This window comes from Sciurus carolinensis, chromosome 2 (assembly GCF_902686445.1).
Source record: "Sciurus carolinensis chromosome 2, mSciCar1.2, whole genome shotgun sequence".
Taxonomy (NCBI): Eukaryota; Metazoa; Chordata; class Mammalia; order Rodentia; family Sciuridae; genus Sciurus; species Sciurus carolinensis.
Window position 1 is genome coordinate 1,667,114 of NC_062214.1, and position 14,505 is coordinate 1,681,618.

General features: G+C 53.4%; 1 long non-coding RNA gene across 1 annotated transcript; it reads left to right on the top strand.

The window, feature by feature from the left end:
* Positions 1–4,658: 4,658 nt before the first annotated feature.
* LOC124970584 (uncharacterized) lies at positions 4,659–11,417 on the top strand. The gene is made up of 3 exons (XR_007106155.1): positions 4,659–4,920; positions 7,277–7,463; positions 11,269–11,417. It is a non-coding gene; the product is annotated as an uncharacterized LOC124970584 (long non-coding RNA).
* The last annotated feature ends 3,088 nt before the right edge of the window (positions 11,418–14,505 follow it).

The window sequence follows — 14,505 nt, forward strand, 5'->3', positions numbered from 1 at the left end:
GTCTCCCTTCTGAGACTTACTCACTGCCTGGCTCAAGGCTGGCATGCTGGGGATAGAAAGCATTCCACCACAGGTATAGCTGTTTTTACTTACGTGTGGTCTGATTTGTTAATACCATAATCCTTTCCTTCCATTTCTGCTTCAACCAACTTGAGAACAAGTCTGGATTAAGGCTCTGGGTGGCAAGAACTACTGTGCAGCAGGAGCTGAGGGTGCACACATGGGCCCACAGAGGCAGACACTGGCTGTGATGCCCTGACAGGTCTGGGTGGAGCATGTGCAGTGCAGGCAGATGGAGAAGCGGCCTGCCCTGGAGGAAGGCAGTTTCCAATCCAGGGCTTCTTCACACTGTCTCAGAGTGTGCCTTGTGCTAGGTGGGGAGGCTGCTCCTCACCCACGTTCCTGGGGCCTCATTCTGTTAGGCAGACGCTGACATGTTTATCTTTCCCATGCACCCAAACAGGGGCCCCCTTCCTTGCCTTGGGAGTTCTGCTGGGTTACAGCATTCTTTCAAATAGTACTCACCAGCAACAGGGAGCCTGGGAGCCAGGGGCCAGCATTCCAAGAATGGTCTTTCCATGCTGGGCTGAAGCTGACCTCATTCCTATTCATTTAACAGCTTTATGGAGGAGTTACAGTCTGTAATATTCACCCGTTTAAAGTATACAACCCAGTGATGTTTTGTATAGTCCCAGAATTCTGACTCCATCACCACTAGTTATATTTCATTACCCCTAGAAACCTCATCATCATTAGCAATTTCTCCCTGTTCCTTCCTCCCTCCCTCTTCTGCTGAGTGACTTGCAGCTGTCTCCATGGATTTGCCTTCTGAACATTTCATGTAAGTGGAATCCTACTATAGATGGCCTTTGGTGACTGACTTCCTGTACCCAGCCCCTGTCTGAGTGTTTTCAAAGCGCCTCCTCTTATAATATGTGTCAGAGCTTCATTCCTTTTTATGGTTGGATGATATGCCATTCTAGGGTGTGACTGACCTGTTGACCAGCCGATGGACATTTGGGTTGTTTCCACTTCTTAGCTATTGTGCACAATGCTGCTGTGAACATTTGTGCATGCATTTTGTGTGGACATATATTTTCATTGGTCCTGGATACATAAACGCTGCTGGTCTGCAGTGATTCTGGCGGTGATTCTGTTTAACTGAGTGCCGCGAGAGGCAGCCGTACCCCTGCATGTTCCCACCAACCCTGTGTCGAGTGGAGCCCTTACTTTTCCCAGTACTGGTTGTGACTGAGAACAGGGTGTTCACATCTCAGTGGGGAGGTTCTTCCATTTGGGGATGGAGTCTCTTCCCTGCTCAGCTGAGCACCTCAGAACTAAGTGTGAACTCTCCCTGACAGCAGCTGCCATAGGGTTCAGATGTGCAAGGTAGAGGCTTCTTTTGTGACAAGGGTAGAACATGCAACCCCTTCCTGGGAAGGGCTGCACAGGAGTTGCTGCACATGGAGCCTGCCGTTCACTGGAGCCAGTCATGAATACCCAGGAGCAGCAGCCACATAGCCCACAGTCCTCAGTTCTTGCCATTCCAGATCTTCAAGCTTCTCCTTGCCATCCCTGCCCTCATATCGTCAGCCCAGGCATCTCATTTGCAAGTAGAGAAACAAGCTCATGGGCCAAAAACCTTGCAGTGAGTGTTCAAAGAAAAAATGGCAGATGAAGTTCATAAGAGGAAGGTATCCCTGGCTTGTGCTGAGCAGTCCACAATTAGGGTCTTCAAAGCACTACTCAGGAGCAGGTTTTATAGACAGGAAGCTGAGGACAGGGTCCCAGTGCCCCCCATCCCTGCATGACTGGCAGGCAGACCCAAGTTGGGAAACCCATGTCATAAGGATGATGTTACCCATCCTCCCCAAATATTTGCTGAGTGAATAAATAAAACTCTCTGACTTTCCTACCCGTCATCACACAGGCCTCAGGAGTGGGTTGCAAGTCGACTTCTCCAGGAAACCAAGGTGCCAAGATGGGGTTCAGGATGCAGTGTTAGTTGGGAGGGTGAGGCCTGTGACAAGTGGAGGAAGCAGGTTGGGCTGGAGCTGTCCCCAGGTTGAGGTGCAGATGTGATAGTGCCTCTGCAGGGCCAATGGGGAGCCCCCCACTGAGCAGAAATGGCCTGGTCCTAGCATGGGACCACTCTGGACCTCAGCAAAAAGGGAGGCAAGACCTAAGGTGCTCACAGGCGTAAGCAGTCAGTTAACCCTCCGCCCCAGCAGTCAGTGAGTCGCGTGTGTGTGAATGGAACCCAGGGCCTTGGGCATTCTGGGTGAGTACTCTACCCCTGAGCGGCACCCTCGTCTGGCAGCACCTCTCCTGCTTTAGGGTCTCCCCCTGCAGCTCCCCCATGGCTCCCCAGCCTGCTTCCTGAGGCAGGCTCAGAGGGAGGGAGGAAGGTGGAGATTGTTCAGGGCTGCAGCTGGCCTCAAACCTCACCTGGTGGGCTGCCTTCTCCATGCTCGCTCGGGTCTGTGCCCCTGCCTCTACTGTCACTTGGGGGCTCACCTTCATGACTTCATGACTGCATGGCTTCCATTTCTCCCCAAGCTGGGGTAGCTGCACCTGTCCATTCACAGAAGCAACCCGGCAGGTAAGGGAGCACCTTGGCATCCAAGAGGGCCCCTGAGCACCCTCCGAATCTGATCCTATAGGCGCCCCCTCCCTGTTTTGGCAGTATATGCTGACTGAGCCTTGCCACCACTGGGTGGAAAGGGACAGCCCCTTTCCTTCGTTGTCAGCCCAGCATGTCATTGGCTGGGACAAGTTGGTTGCTGGGAGAGGATGTGTGACAGCCCCCAGAGAGACACCAGTGCTTCCTCGGGGAGAGGGTTCTGCACTCTCTCCCACAGGGAACAGGTCAACTGATGGGGAGAGGGGGCTGCTCGGTCTGAAGGGTCAAAGTACACACTTCTCAGGACATTGGCCCTCGCTCTCCTGCCCTCCTCTTCTGGGGTGCGGGCTGACTGGAGCCCAACAGCCATGCCTCAGCAGGGCCTCAGCCCCTGAAGTCTGGCTGTCAAGTCTGGGCTGGAGTTTTCCTGCTCTTCCTGCCAGCACTCCTGTGGGCTGTCACGCACAGTCAATGCTTCATTGATTGCTAATACCCTCAGCTTGTCACTCTCCCGCTCCAAGCCAGTGCAGCTTTGCCGACGACCCTCCCGACGCATTTCCAGCACCTGAGTCAGTTTGACTGTGATGCTGGGCTGGCTGCTGGCAGGATCCCAAACCAGCTCATTCTCTCAGGTTACCCCAAGAACAGTGTGGCAACCAGGCTGGGGCTGGGCAGTCTGGGCACTGAGCAGGTGGCAAGTGATCAGTTTGCAAACCCAGCTACTGCTTGCTTTCTTGGGCCACTCTGTCCCTAGTCCCAACTTGTTGCGTTCTCCTGGAAGCAGATGCCAAGGTGTTCAAAGGTTTCTTGAGAAGTCACACATCTGAGAGAAGAAAGGGGGGAAGCAGGACTGGACATGGGGACTGTGGCCTGTGATGTGAGCCTGGCCAACTCTGAGCCAGCCAGGTGGGATGCTTGGAAGTACAGACTGCCTGTGAGAGGGGCCACACTGGGCAGAGAGAGCAGCTCTTGTCCCCTGGCCTTAGAAGAGCATGAGGTAGCTGAAACTGACTGCTGGGAGCTACAGGTTGCCCCACTCTCCACAGCTGGGCAGCAGTCCTTTCTTGGAGGGGACCGAGCAGCCACTGGCAGGGTGTCAGTATTCAGGGAAATCCCTCTTAGGGGAAGTCCTCTGTGCCATTAGTGGATGTGAGGACCACTCTGGGGTGTCAATAGAATGCCCTGCTGGGCTGGGGTGGGGGGCTCCTTGTTCTCTGCTGATTGGATGGGATGGTCACCTGACCCAGAGCCATAGCCTTAGAGGGACCAGGCAGCTCTCTCCTGCATATTTGGATTTGGGGCCAATGAGGTGGGCCATCACAGGAAGAGCACCATGGCAATCCTGATGCAGGGCCAGGGTGGGCTCACTGTTATGGGCTGCAAAGAGCCTTCCAAAGTAGAGACAGGCAGACGTTGGGGCCACCTGGCAAGGTGTGCTCCCTGCAGGTGGAGGGGAGTCTCTGTTGCCAATGCCACGAAGCCCAGCTGTGGGTAGTTCTTGACCTGTAGCCTTCAAAATGGCACACCAGGTCCTTGTGACACCTCTGGAACTGGCTTGAGGGGCTGTCTGTGCCCTAGACCTAAAGCATCCCCACAGGAAAGGTCAGGTTTCCATTCAGGTTTACTGTCCTTGGCTAACCCAGCCCCAGGATTTGGATTGTAGCCTCCAGGGTCCTGCAGATTTGGAAGCTGTCTGGAGGCGCTGGGGGAAGCAGTGGGATTCACCGCATCCCAGTCCCAGGATGGACAGCTCTCAGCCACTGGCTCAGGTGTGGCCACGTGGTCCTCACCTGGCCATCTGGCCACACCGATGGGATGCAGCTTGGTGCTGCCCAAGGGCTATTGCAACCATCTGGGGGAAGAAGTGAGAGAAGCTGTCACGAGGAGGGAGGGACTGCGGAGAGCTCTCCGCCCTGCAGAGGCAGCTAGGCGGCCCCAACCCAGCCATGCCTTTGTCACATTCTACCTGCAGGAGCCAGTTGGATTCTGCTACTTGCTGCACACTCGAGAGGCTCAGGGACACCCCCTGCAGCCCCTGCCCTGTCTGAACCCTGGCTTATTCCAAGGGCCCTGCTTCCACCTCCTCAAACCCAGGGTTGCCTCCAGCCTGGACCTGCCGGGACGAGGAAGTTTACCACCTGCCAATCACCCATCCCATGGCACAGCTCTGATAGGACTCTACCTGTTTCTCAGGCCTGGTAGAGATTTGCTGGCTTCAGGGACGTGGTGGGCAGGTCAGACATGGCCTGCTCTGGAACCTGAGGAGAGGGACCCAGTACCAGCACTTTTGCCCACAGGTGAGCAGCACCCCTTCAAAGATCTATGCTGCTTTTTCATGTTTTAAAAATAATTGGCATCTAATTCAAAGACCTTTTAATTCACCCAAAGTCACCAGTGACTTTATATCTGCGGAGTTGTGTGGACCATCACCCAATGGATTTTAGAACACTTTCACCCCCCGCCCAGGAAACCCAGCCCAAACCCACCATCCCTGCCTCTCCTCGAGTCCTGCCTCCCCACATGCAGGCAACCACTCGTCTCCTGTTCTCTCTGTGGATTTGCTTCCTCTGAGCATTTCACATGCATGGACTCATACAAGATGTTGTCCACCTGGCTGCTGTTGCTGTTTTGTGGTTGTTTTTCTTTTTCTCAGTACTGGGGATAGAACCCAGGCCCTCACACATGCTAGGCAAGCACTCTGCCACTGAGCCATATCTCCAGCTCTGTAGTTTATTTTGAGAAAGGGTCTCATTAAGTTACCCAGACTGGCCTCAAACTTGGAATCTTCCTGCCTCAGCCTCCTGAACAGCTGGGATCCTAGGTGTGAGTCACTCTGCCTGGCTTCTTTGATTCAACCTAATGTTTTACAGATTATTCCACTTTGTGCCAGAAATTTATTCCTTTTTATTGCTGCATAGTATTCTGTCCTGTGCACGTGTCAGATCTCATTTGTCCAATCTCTAATTGATGGACGTGTGGCTTGTTTTCACTTTTTAGCTACGAAGGCCGATGCTGCTGGGAACTCAGTGTACATGAAGTTGTGTGGACCTATTTTCATTTCTTTTAGGTGTGTACGTAGGAGCAAAGTTGCTGGGCCATATGGCAACTGTTTAACCTTGTGAAGAGCTACTGGCTTGTTTTCCAAAGCGACTGCTTTGTTTCTCACTCATACCAGCAGTGTATGAGGGCTCCAGCTTTCCACACCCTCACCTATGCCACCCCAGTGGGTGTGACATGCTCTCTCATGTTGTTTTCCGTGTGCATTTTCCTAATGACAAATGATATGGAGAATCTTTCCACATTCGTGTTGTTCATTTGCCCATATTTTTGGAGAAATATCTATTCCAGATCTTTTGCCCATTTTTATGTTGGGCTGTCTCATTTTGAGTTGTAGGAGCTCTTTGTAGATCCTGCATAGAAGTCTCATCAGATATATGATTTACAGACTTCTTCCCCTGTTCTGGAGGTCCTTCCACTTTCTTGGTGATGTCTCCTGAAGCATGAAAGTTTTTAGTTTAGCTGATCTACAATTTGTCTTATTTAATCTTTTATTGCTTTTGTTTTTGGTGTCATATCAAAAATTCATTGCTCCAGTGAAAGCCTGTGCCATTTTTCCTCTGACAGTTTTCTAGGTTCTGCTCTTACATTTAGATGTGTGATCAGTTCTAAGTTAGTTTTGTATGTAGTGTGAGATGGGGGTCCAGCTTCACTCTTTTGCATATGGATATCTAATTGTCTCAGCACCTTTGTTGAAAGACTGTCTTTTTTCCTTTGAATGTCAAAAGCATGTTTGATAGTGATTCTGCTGGCACTCTTGTGAAATGGGTTCTCTTTTCTACAAACGTGGAGGTCTATCTTTATCCAAGTACCATGCTATTTTTGTTTGTTTGTTTTTGGTGGTACTGGGGATTGAACCTGAGTGCTCTACCACTGAGCCACATCCCCTGCCCTTTTTACTTTTTCTTTTGAGACAGGGTCTTGCTAAACTGCCCAGGCTAACCCGGAACCTGTGATCCTCCTGCCTCAGCCTCCTAGGTTGCTGGGCATGCACCACTGCATTCAGCTGTAGTAAGTTTTAGTACCAGGAAGTCTGAGTCCTCCAAATTTGTTCTTCTGAGTTCCTTGATATTCCATATGTATTTAAGAATTGATTTCTCTATTTCTGCAGAAAAGTCGTCTGGGTGTTTGATAGTGATTGTGTTGAATCTGATACACCAGTAGCATCAAGGAAAGGCAAATGAAAATAAGTGGGGAGTGTTGCCATCTTAACAAGTTTCACTCTTGCAATCCATGAACATGGGATGCCTTTCCATTTATTCAGATCTTCCTTACTCTTTCAACCATGTGTTATAGATTTAAGAACATGTTCTGCACTTTTTAAAAATGCGTTCGTAAGTATTTTATGGAATTATTTTCTTCATTTCAGTTTTGGTTTGTTCATTGGAAACACATAGATTTTTGTGTATTATCTTATATCTTGTAACCTTGATGAGCTTGTTTATTAGTTCTGATAGTTTCTTAGTGGCTTCCTTAAGATTGTCAATGTACAATATCGTGTTGTCTGCAAAGAGAGAGAGTTTTACTTTCTTTACAATGTAGATAGCTTTTATTTTTTTCTTCTTGCCTGATCCCAAACTCTCTGTCTTTTTATAGATGGGGCTCAGAGAAGAAAAGTGATTTTCCAGATTTCACAGTTGGGGACCAACTGTTGGGACTGAAGTGCTGTCCAGTGGAGCCAACTGCTGCCTGCCTGGCCCTTCATTTCCCACCTGGGGTTGCTACCTTTCACTCCTAGGCCTCTCCCTAGCATCGTGGGACTTGGCATGCCCACAAACCCAAGGTCTGGGTTGGTTATGGGAATGGGGAAGACCTAGGGTGCTCTGGCATTTCCAGGAGGGCCTGTAGGGTTTCCCTCTCTCCCTCAAGACCCCTAAGACATGCATGGCAGGCTGTGGCCTCAGCAACTGAGGACACAGCAAAATGACCCATAGATGCTGCTCTGCCAGATTGCAGTCTCTGGAGTGCTGGTTAGTTCTGTGCCTGGACCTGTTATTGTATCCTCTGGAAGCCAAATTAGGATCAGAATCTGGCCCCCACCCCGGGCAGGCCGAGGTCAGCATTTACCTGGGATAGCCTGATACACTCTTCCCTCAGGACAAGCAGACAGCAGAGTCAGGAGTCCTCTCCGCCCTCTCAGGAGCCCCTTTTCTGGGCCCTACAGACCCCCTCTCACTCTGGGAGGTCGATGATGAGGGACGCTAGGCTAGGGCTGCCCTCACAGAGCATCTAGTTAAGAAGGAAGGATAAGTGAACCAGATAATCACCAAAGTGACTGACTACAGAGGGCAAGAGCAAAGAAAGCAGGAGAGAATGTGTGGGCCTGGCCTGGTGGGCGTGGCCCTGAAAAATCGACAGTTGAGCCTTAAGCTGGCAGACGTGTGGACATGAACCACATGGAATTGGCATGCAAAGGCCCTGTGACGGAAGGGAGATGACCAAAAAGAAACCAAAAAGAGGGAAACCAAAAAGAGGCCTAAGTGACTGGTATGGCAGAAGGAACGGGGAGCAGTATGAGGTGAGGCCGGAGAAGCTGGGGTAGGGGAGCAGCTGCACAGGCGATCTAGGCAGAGGTGGCCAAGGGGCGCTGGAGAGCTATAGAAGATTTCAAGTCAGGCCACTTACGTCTGAAGACCAGGTGGGGACTGTTTATACAAATGTGCACCCGATCAGGCTCAGCACTTGAGAGGAGTTGAACGCAGCACTGCCCCCATGCTCACAGAGTTCTGACCCAGCTGACCTACCACTGCTGCTGAGACCAGAGTATTTGCAAGCCCAGTGCTTAGCCTTGAAAATTGAAACGACAATGTAAGATTATTTGTAATTAGCTGGGTGCAGTGGTGCGTGCCCATAATCCCAGCGGCTCAGGAGGCTGAGGCAGGAGGATCACAAGTTCAAAGCCAGCCTCAGCAATTTATCAAGATCTTAAGTAACTTAGCAAGACCCTGTCTCAAAATAAAATATAAAAAAGGGCTGGGGGTGTGGCTCAGTGGTTAAGAACTCCTGTGTTCAATCCCAGTACCAAAAAAAAAAAAAAAAAAAAAAAAAGATTATTTGTAATTATTTCCTAAGATAAAGGTTAAAGGCAAGAACTCCTTGAGAAAGAAGGAAGGAATGTGAAAGGGAGGATAAGGTTTTATTGGAATGTGGGACACAACCTGGGCCTGGGGACATAAGGTTCAATGGACGTGCCTGTGTCCCTGGGCTCATCCTCCTCCCCACACCTGCTCACTCGCCCGTTCACCTGCCAGTCCTTCTCTGCACCCGTTTTCCCATCCGCAGTCACCATCCAACCACTCGCCATCCATCGTGGATGGCACGTCTACTGCGACGCTCATTCACGTATCCACTGCGTGCCTTCCACGGACCAGGCACCACGTTGGGTGCTGGGACCAATAGGGAGCAAAAGGCCGTGGGGCTCTGGCACACGTGGCCTGCACAGCCGTGCAGGACGAGCAGTGCATACCTCGAGGACACACAGCATCTGCTTGAAAGCTGCGGTCACGCCAAGGGAAGGGGGTGCCAGCAGCGGGTGGCAGAGGCAGACTGGGGCACTGCTCTGTGGAAAGGTGAGGAGGCCTTCCTGAGCAGGGAGCAGGGATGGCAGGGCTTCTCCCTGGGATGCTCACCTGGGGACCTCGGCACCACGCAGTGAGGAAGCCCAGCACGACCTGCTCAGAGACTGTTTGGGAAGCACTGAGGCCTACAGCCAGCGACCAGTGTCACCCCCAGACACAGGAGCGAAGAGCCTCAGGGGTACCCAGACCCGGGCTTTGAGCCCACCAAGGCCCAGAGAAGTGGAGGACAGCAACTGTGCTTGTCCTGCCCAGCCGAACCCCTGGCCCACAGGACCTCAGTTGGATCAGTGGCTCTTTTACACCACTGTGTTTGGGGACAATCCTTTCGTAGTGCTGAACTGGGTCCAGTATTCACCTACGGGCTCGGGTAACCATAGGGTGCTCTGCAGGGAACAGCAGGTCATCTTTGGTGAGGGGGCCAGTAATCTGTCCCCTTTAGCTCATGGGGGAGAAGCCAGATGGTCCCCTTTCCTCCTGAGCGTGCAGTGACTTTGCCTCCTGGGCCTGAGGGGAGGCACTGGGTCCACCTTGGCTCAGCTCCCCCTGCAGAGCTGGGCCCTTCCTCAAACTGGCCTCCTCAGTCCACGATCCTACCTGGAAAGTCAGTCTTTCCTGTCTCCCTGGATGATGTGTGCCAGACTCCTGCCTCTTCCTGGAAGCCCTCCCTGACTGGCATCCACAGCAACCTGTTTCTTGGAAACTCTGAGAGCACTGACCCTTAGGTGAAGACAGTGACGCTTTCCCTTCCCAGCAGCATCGGGTGATGTCGTGGGGCTCACTCCTTGAGTCTTGTTCCAGAGTGGTTTGGCTCCAGTCAGGTTGAGAGCATTGAGCTTGGGGGCTGGGAGCCAAGCTCAGCTGAGCACTTGCCTGGCATGTGCGAGGCCCTGGTTTCAACCCTAGCACCAGCAAAAATGAAAGACAGACAGAGAGAGGCCAGCTGGGCGTCGGGATGAACATGTCGTTCCTTCTGCTGACTGCGCACCTGGCTGAGGCCCTGCCCTTGCTTCGGGCCTCAGCCTTCCTGGCCTCCCCCTCCCCTGGCTTCTCCTCCCTGTCTGCTGACTGCTCCTCTCCCCAGTGCCCAGACCCCTGTCTGCCACGCTGCCCGCTCTAGCCTGCCCCACTGCACTGCTGACCCGCCAGCTCCTCCTCTGCGGCCCTTTGCAGCAGTGCTGCTGGAGGTCTCACTGCTGTCCCCATCACTGCTGGTCTGTCTCCACTCGGCCCAGCAGGGTTCTACCCAGAGGGCTGTGGCGAGGTCACCAGTGACCTCCAGGGGGTTAAGCCTATAGGCAGTAAGCCGTCCTCTCAGAGCTGGCGGTGCATGGACCTCCTGGTCACCTTGCTTCACCGCCCTGCATCCAGGTCCTCTTGGATTCCTTCCTGGCCTGAGACTCTGGCCAGAGGGGTCTTGCTCTTGGGGCTTCTCCTGTGGGCAGCTGTCCCCATGAGTGCAGGCTGCAGGCTGCCATTGGCCTGGGGCTGGTGCAGGGGAGCTGCATGACCACAGGATCCTGATGGGTCTCCACAGCTGACCTGCTTCTCTCACTCCACAGCCAGGAAATCCTGCTGTCCCGACTTTCAATGTATGTCCAGAGTCGGACAGCCAGGCCTGTGGGCAGCCACCTGGCCCAGCCCCACCTTGGCTGTGTCAGAGCTGAGACTCTGACCTGGCCTCCACACTGCCCTTGTGCCTCCCCAGCCTGGCACGTCATAGTCCACCCCCACCCAGCCTGCCCTCCTTGGGCTTCCATCACTGTTCCTGGCAAGGTGGGCACCAGGCCTGCTAAGTAAGCTGCCGGCAGGGAGCTTACTGTGTGTGCAGGGAGGAGGAAGGGCCTGGGGTCACCCCATGCAGGCCTGATCCTCTGGGCCCAGGGGTCACCAATTCCCTGGAGGAGGCAGTGTAGACAGCCGCCAGGTTTGGAGAGCAGGAAACCTGAGCTTGGGGAGAAGTTGCCACCCCAGGCCACTTTAAGAAACTGAAGCGAATTTTTAATATTACAGATAAATCACAGACTGGGACCTTACCAAGAAGACTCAGTTCACAGCCTGGGCAGCGCTCCCTGATGGGAACTGGGCAGAGTTCGTTTTTAAAAGGAGTTGGAAGCGGGCTGGGGTTGTGGCTCAGTGGTAGAGCACTTGCCTAGCCCACGTGAGACACTGGGTTTGATCCTCAGCACCACATAAAAATAAATAACATAAAGGTATCGTGTTCATCAGCAATTAAAAAATACGAAAAGTAAAATCCTGAAAGTCAGAGTTTCATGAGAAGTTTATTTTTTGACGACTCGCTCATACAGCTGACTGTCTCCAACCCTGGGCTGGGATTCTCCCCGAGGTGGGAGTGGGGGCCGCTTTGGACAGTCGCCCCCACCCCAGGTCTCAGCCAGGTGTACCCAGTTTCTCCTTCTGCAGGTGACAAGCAGGTGATGTGCCCTGGCATTGCAGGGGCTCCCCCCACCAGGCTGCTGCTTATGCCTGTGGCAGGCCCAGCTGTGAGGGCTACCAAACCTTAGAAACGGTGAGGGCTAGGGTTTCCCTCTAAATATGCACCAGATTCCTGAGAAACAAAACGTTCCACGTGAAAGACGTGTCTGCCAGATGGGGCTCAAAGGAGACAGTGACCTGGCGACAACGCAGACCTGTGTATAGTAAAGATCCTGTTGCCGATGCCCTGGGAGAGATGAGAGAAAAGCATCGCCTCCCAGGCCTTCAGACAGGAAGTTGTGTGAACAAAGAATAAGAATGCACTGGGGCTGGGGTTGTGGCTGGGTGGTAGAGGCACTTTGGGGCTGCGGTTGTGGCTCAGTGGTAGAACACTTGCCTAACGTGTGAGGCACTGGGTTTGATTCTCAGCACTGCAAATAAATAAATGTGTATTGACAACTAAAAAATATTAAAAAAAAAAAGAATAAGAATGCACTCTTGGAAATAAATAAAAAATATCCCTTGAAGTAGAAACAATGAAATCAAAATTTGGAGGGAAAACATCATTGGACCATCAGTCCATTGATCTAACTGACCAGTAAGAATTCCAACAAGAGCTGGGTGTGGTGACTCAGGCCTGTAATCTGTCACTGGGAGGCTGAAGCAGGAGGATCGAAAGTTCCAGGCAAGTTAGTGAGACCCTGTCTCAAAAAATAAAATAAAATTAAAAAAAAGAGAAAGACATGGAGTCTGGGATGTAGCTCAGAGGCAAAGTGCCCTTGGGTTCAATCCTCAGTACCACGAAAAAAGTTCCAGCAAGAACAGAGGGTATCGCATCATCAAGCAGATAATCCCCCAGTGTGTCCTCGAATGAGGACTGGATGCCCTGGCTGAGGAGCGAGGAAGAGCCAGTTCAGGTGCAGCCCCATGAATCTCCCAGAAGCAGGGGACCTGAGGCCGGCTCTGAATGTGGGCCACAGCCTGCAGGTGCCAGCTGCCTGGCCGCCAACCTCTGAGGTAGGCCCCCCAGGCAGGCAGCACCTCCCAACACCCCTCTCACGAAGAGGATGTGCAGACAGGGAGGGAAGTCAGGAGGAGTCCCTGAGCGGGGCCCGATGCCTGAGGTGAGCAGCTGTCCGGTGGGAGCCAGAGCCAGTCGTCCACAGGGAGGATGGGCCTGAGGGTGTCTGCTCCCAGGGGGTAGGTGGCCCAGGACATGCTTTCCAGAGGCCGGGGTGGTGCAGGTATGGCAGAGAGCCAGCATGTGGGAAATCAGCCACTCCCACTGGGGGAACCGGGATTCAGGCTTCTCCCTGGGATGAACTGGGTGTCCGCAGGAGGAGGGAGCAGCTTACTTTGATGCAAGCGCGAGTCCACTTCTGGGTCTCTGAGGGAAGGGGTGCTGATGGCAAAAAGAGGTGGGTCCAGGGGCATCTCTGGAGGGTGGGCTTCCCAGACATCAAGAAGGTGATGAGGACAAACCCGAGAGAGGCCGCACAATTAGTCAATGTGTTGGCCCCTGGATTCACAGAGCCATTTGTTGGTTCACTGGTGGGCTGGCTGACTGGCTCCCCCAGGGCCTGATGTGCTTCCCAGACCCTCCTGGAGCACTGCTCAGGAGACCCCAAGGCGATTGGCTGGAGCGCCAAAGCGGCCTGTCAGGAGGTGGTAGGTGAGCTCACAATCACCAGGCTGCCGGTTGCTCCCTCTAGAGCATCAGGTTGGGCCTGGGAAGCCCAGGCATGGGTTTCCTCCTTGGTCCAGGACTAAGGTTCTCCACCTTGCTGTACCTTGGACTTACCTGGGAGCTTAGAGGCCAGCTCCAGGGGTCTGGTTTAAATGATGTGGGAATGGCCCAGGGAGGTTTTCACAGCCTGCCAGAGTTACAATGTGCATTTAGGGTCGTGAGCCACTTTTGCAGGAGAGCAGATGCAGGCTTCCCAGCAAGGGAGAAGGGGCAGGGAGCGGGTTCTGGGAAGCACAAGGACCAGGGGCTAGCTCCACACGGGCCACGGGAGAGTTTGGAGGGTCTGCAGGGAGGCTGTGGAGGAATGGGCCAATGGGAAGCCCAGAGCACTAGGGGAAGGGACCACGAAGAAAAGGAGCCTGGAGGCTGATGGAGGGAGCTGCCCAGCCCAGTTGCTGCGGTCGCCGAGTGGACAGCACCATGTGGGTAGCTGTCAGGGAGGCCATGTACCTCTGGTGTGGTGCAGGCTGCTGGCACAGTCCACACCTGGGCTGTGCATGGGTCTGAGGGTCTCTGTCAAACATTGCTGGATGTCCTTCAGGCTGCCTCCTGGGCCTCCTCCCTGCCAGGTGAACAGCTACCTGTCCACTAGCTGCTGAACAGGTGAGGTGATGTGGGAAAGATCAATGCAGTCCTCACCAGGCTGGCAGGTGCTGGAGTTGGAATCAAACCTAGGAGTTCCTCCACCACCAGGGCTGTGCGACAGGCCAGTTCTGGAGAAGGCCCACCTGCCACTGAAGGAGCCCACCCTGCCCGGTTCTGTCCTGTTTTAAGCTCTCAGTGGGAACTCTTCTCCCTAGGTTACGTGGTCTTCTCTGCAGAGGGCCAGCTTCTTCCTGCTCCATGTGTGTATCCTACACCAAGGGCGTCTCCATGGGAGGAGCGGGCCCCACAGCCTTCAGTGCCTCTCCTGCCCCTTCCCTGGTAGGAAAGAATGCTGGAGACCCCAAGACTGAGTGGATAGCTGACCTGCAGGTGGGTCCTTCCCTCCAGGCACCACCCCAGGTCCAGGGCCACCTTCCTTGAAGCCTCACATGTGTCCTGGCCTAAGGCCTGCCCAGGCTGGC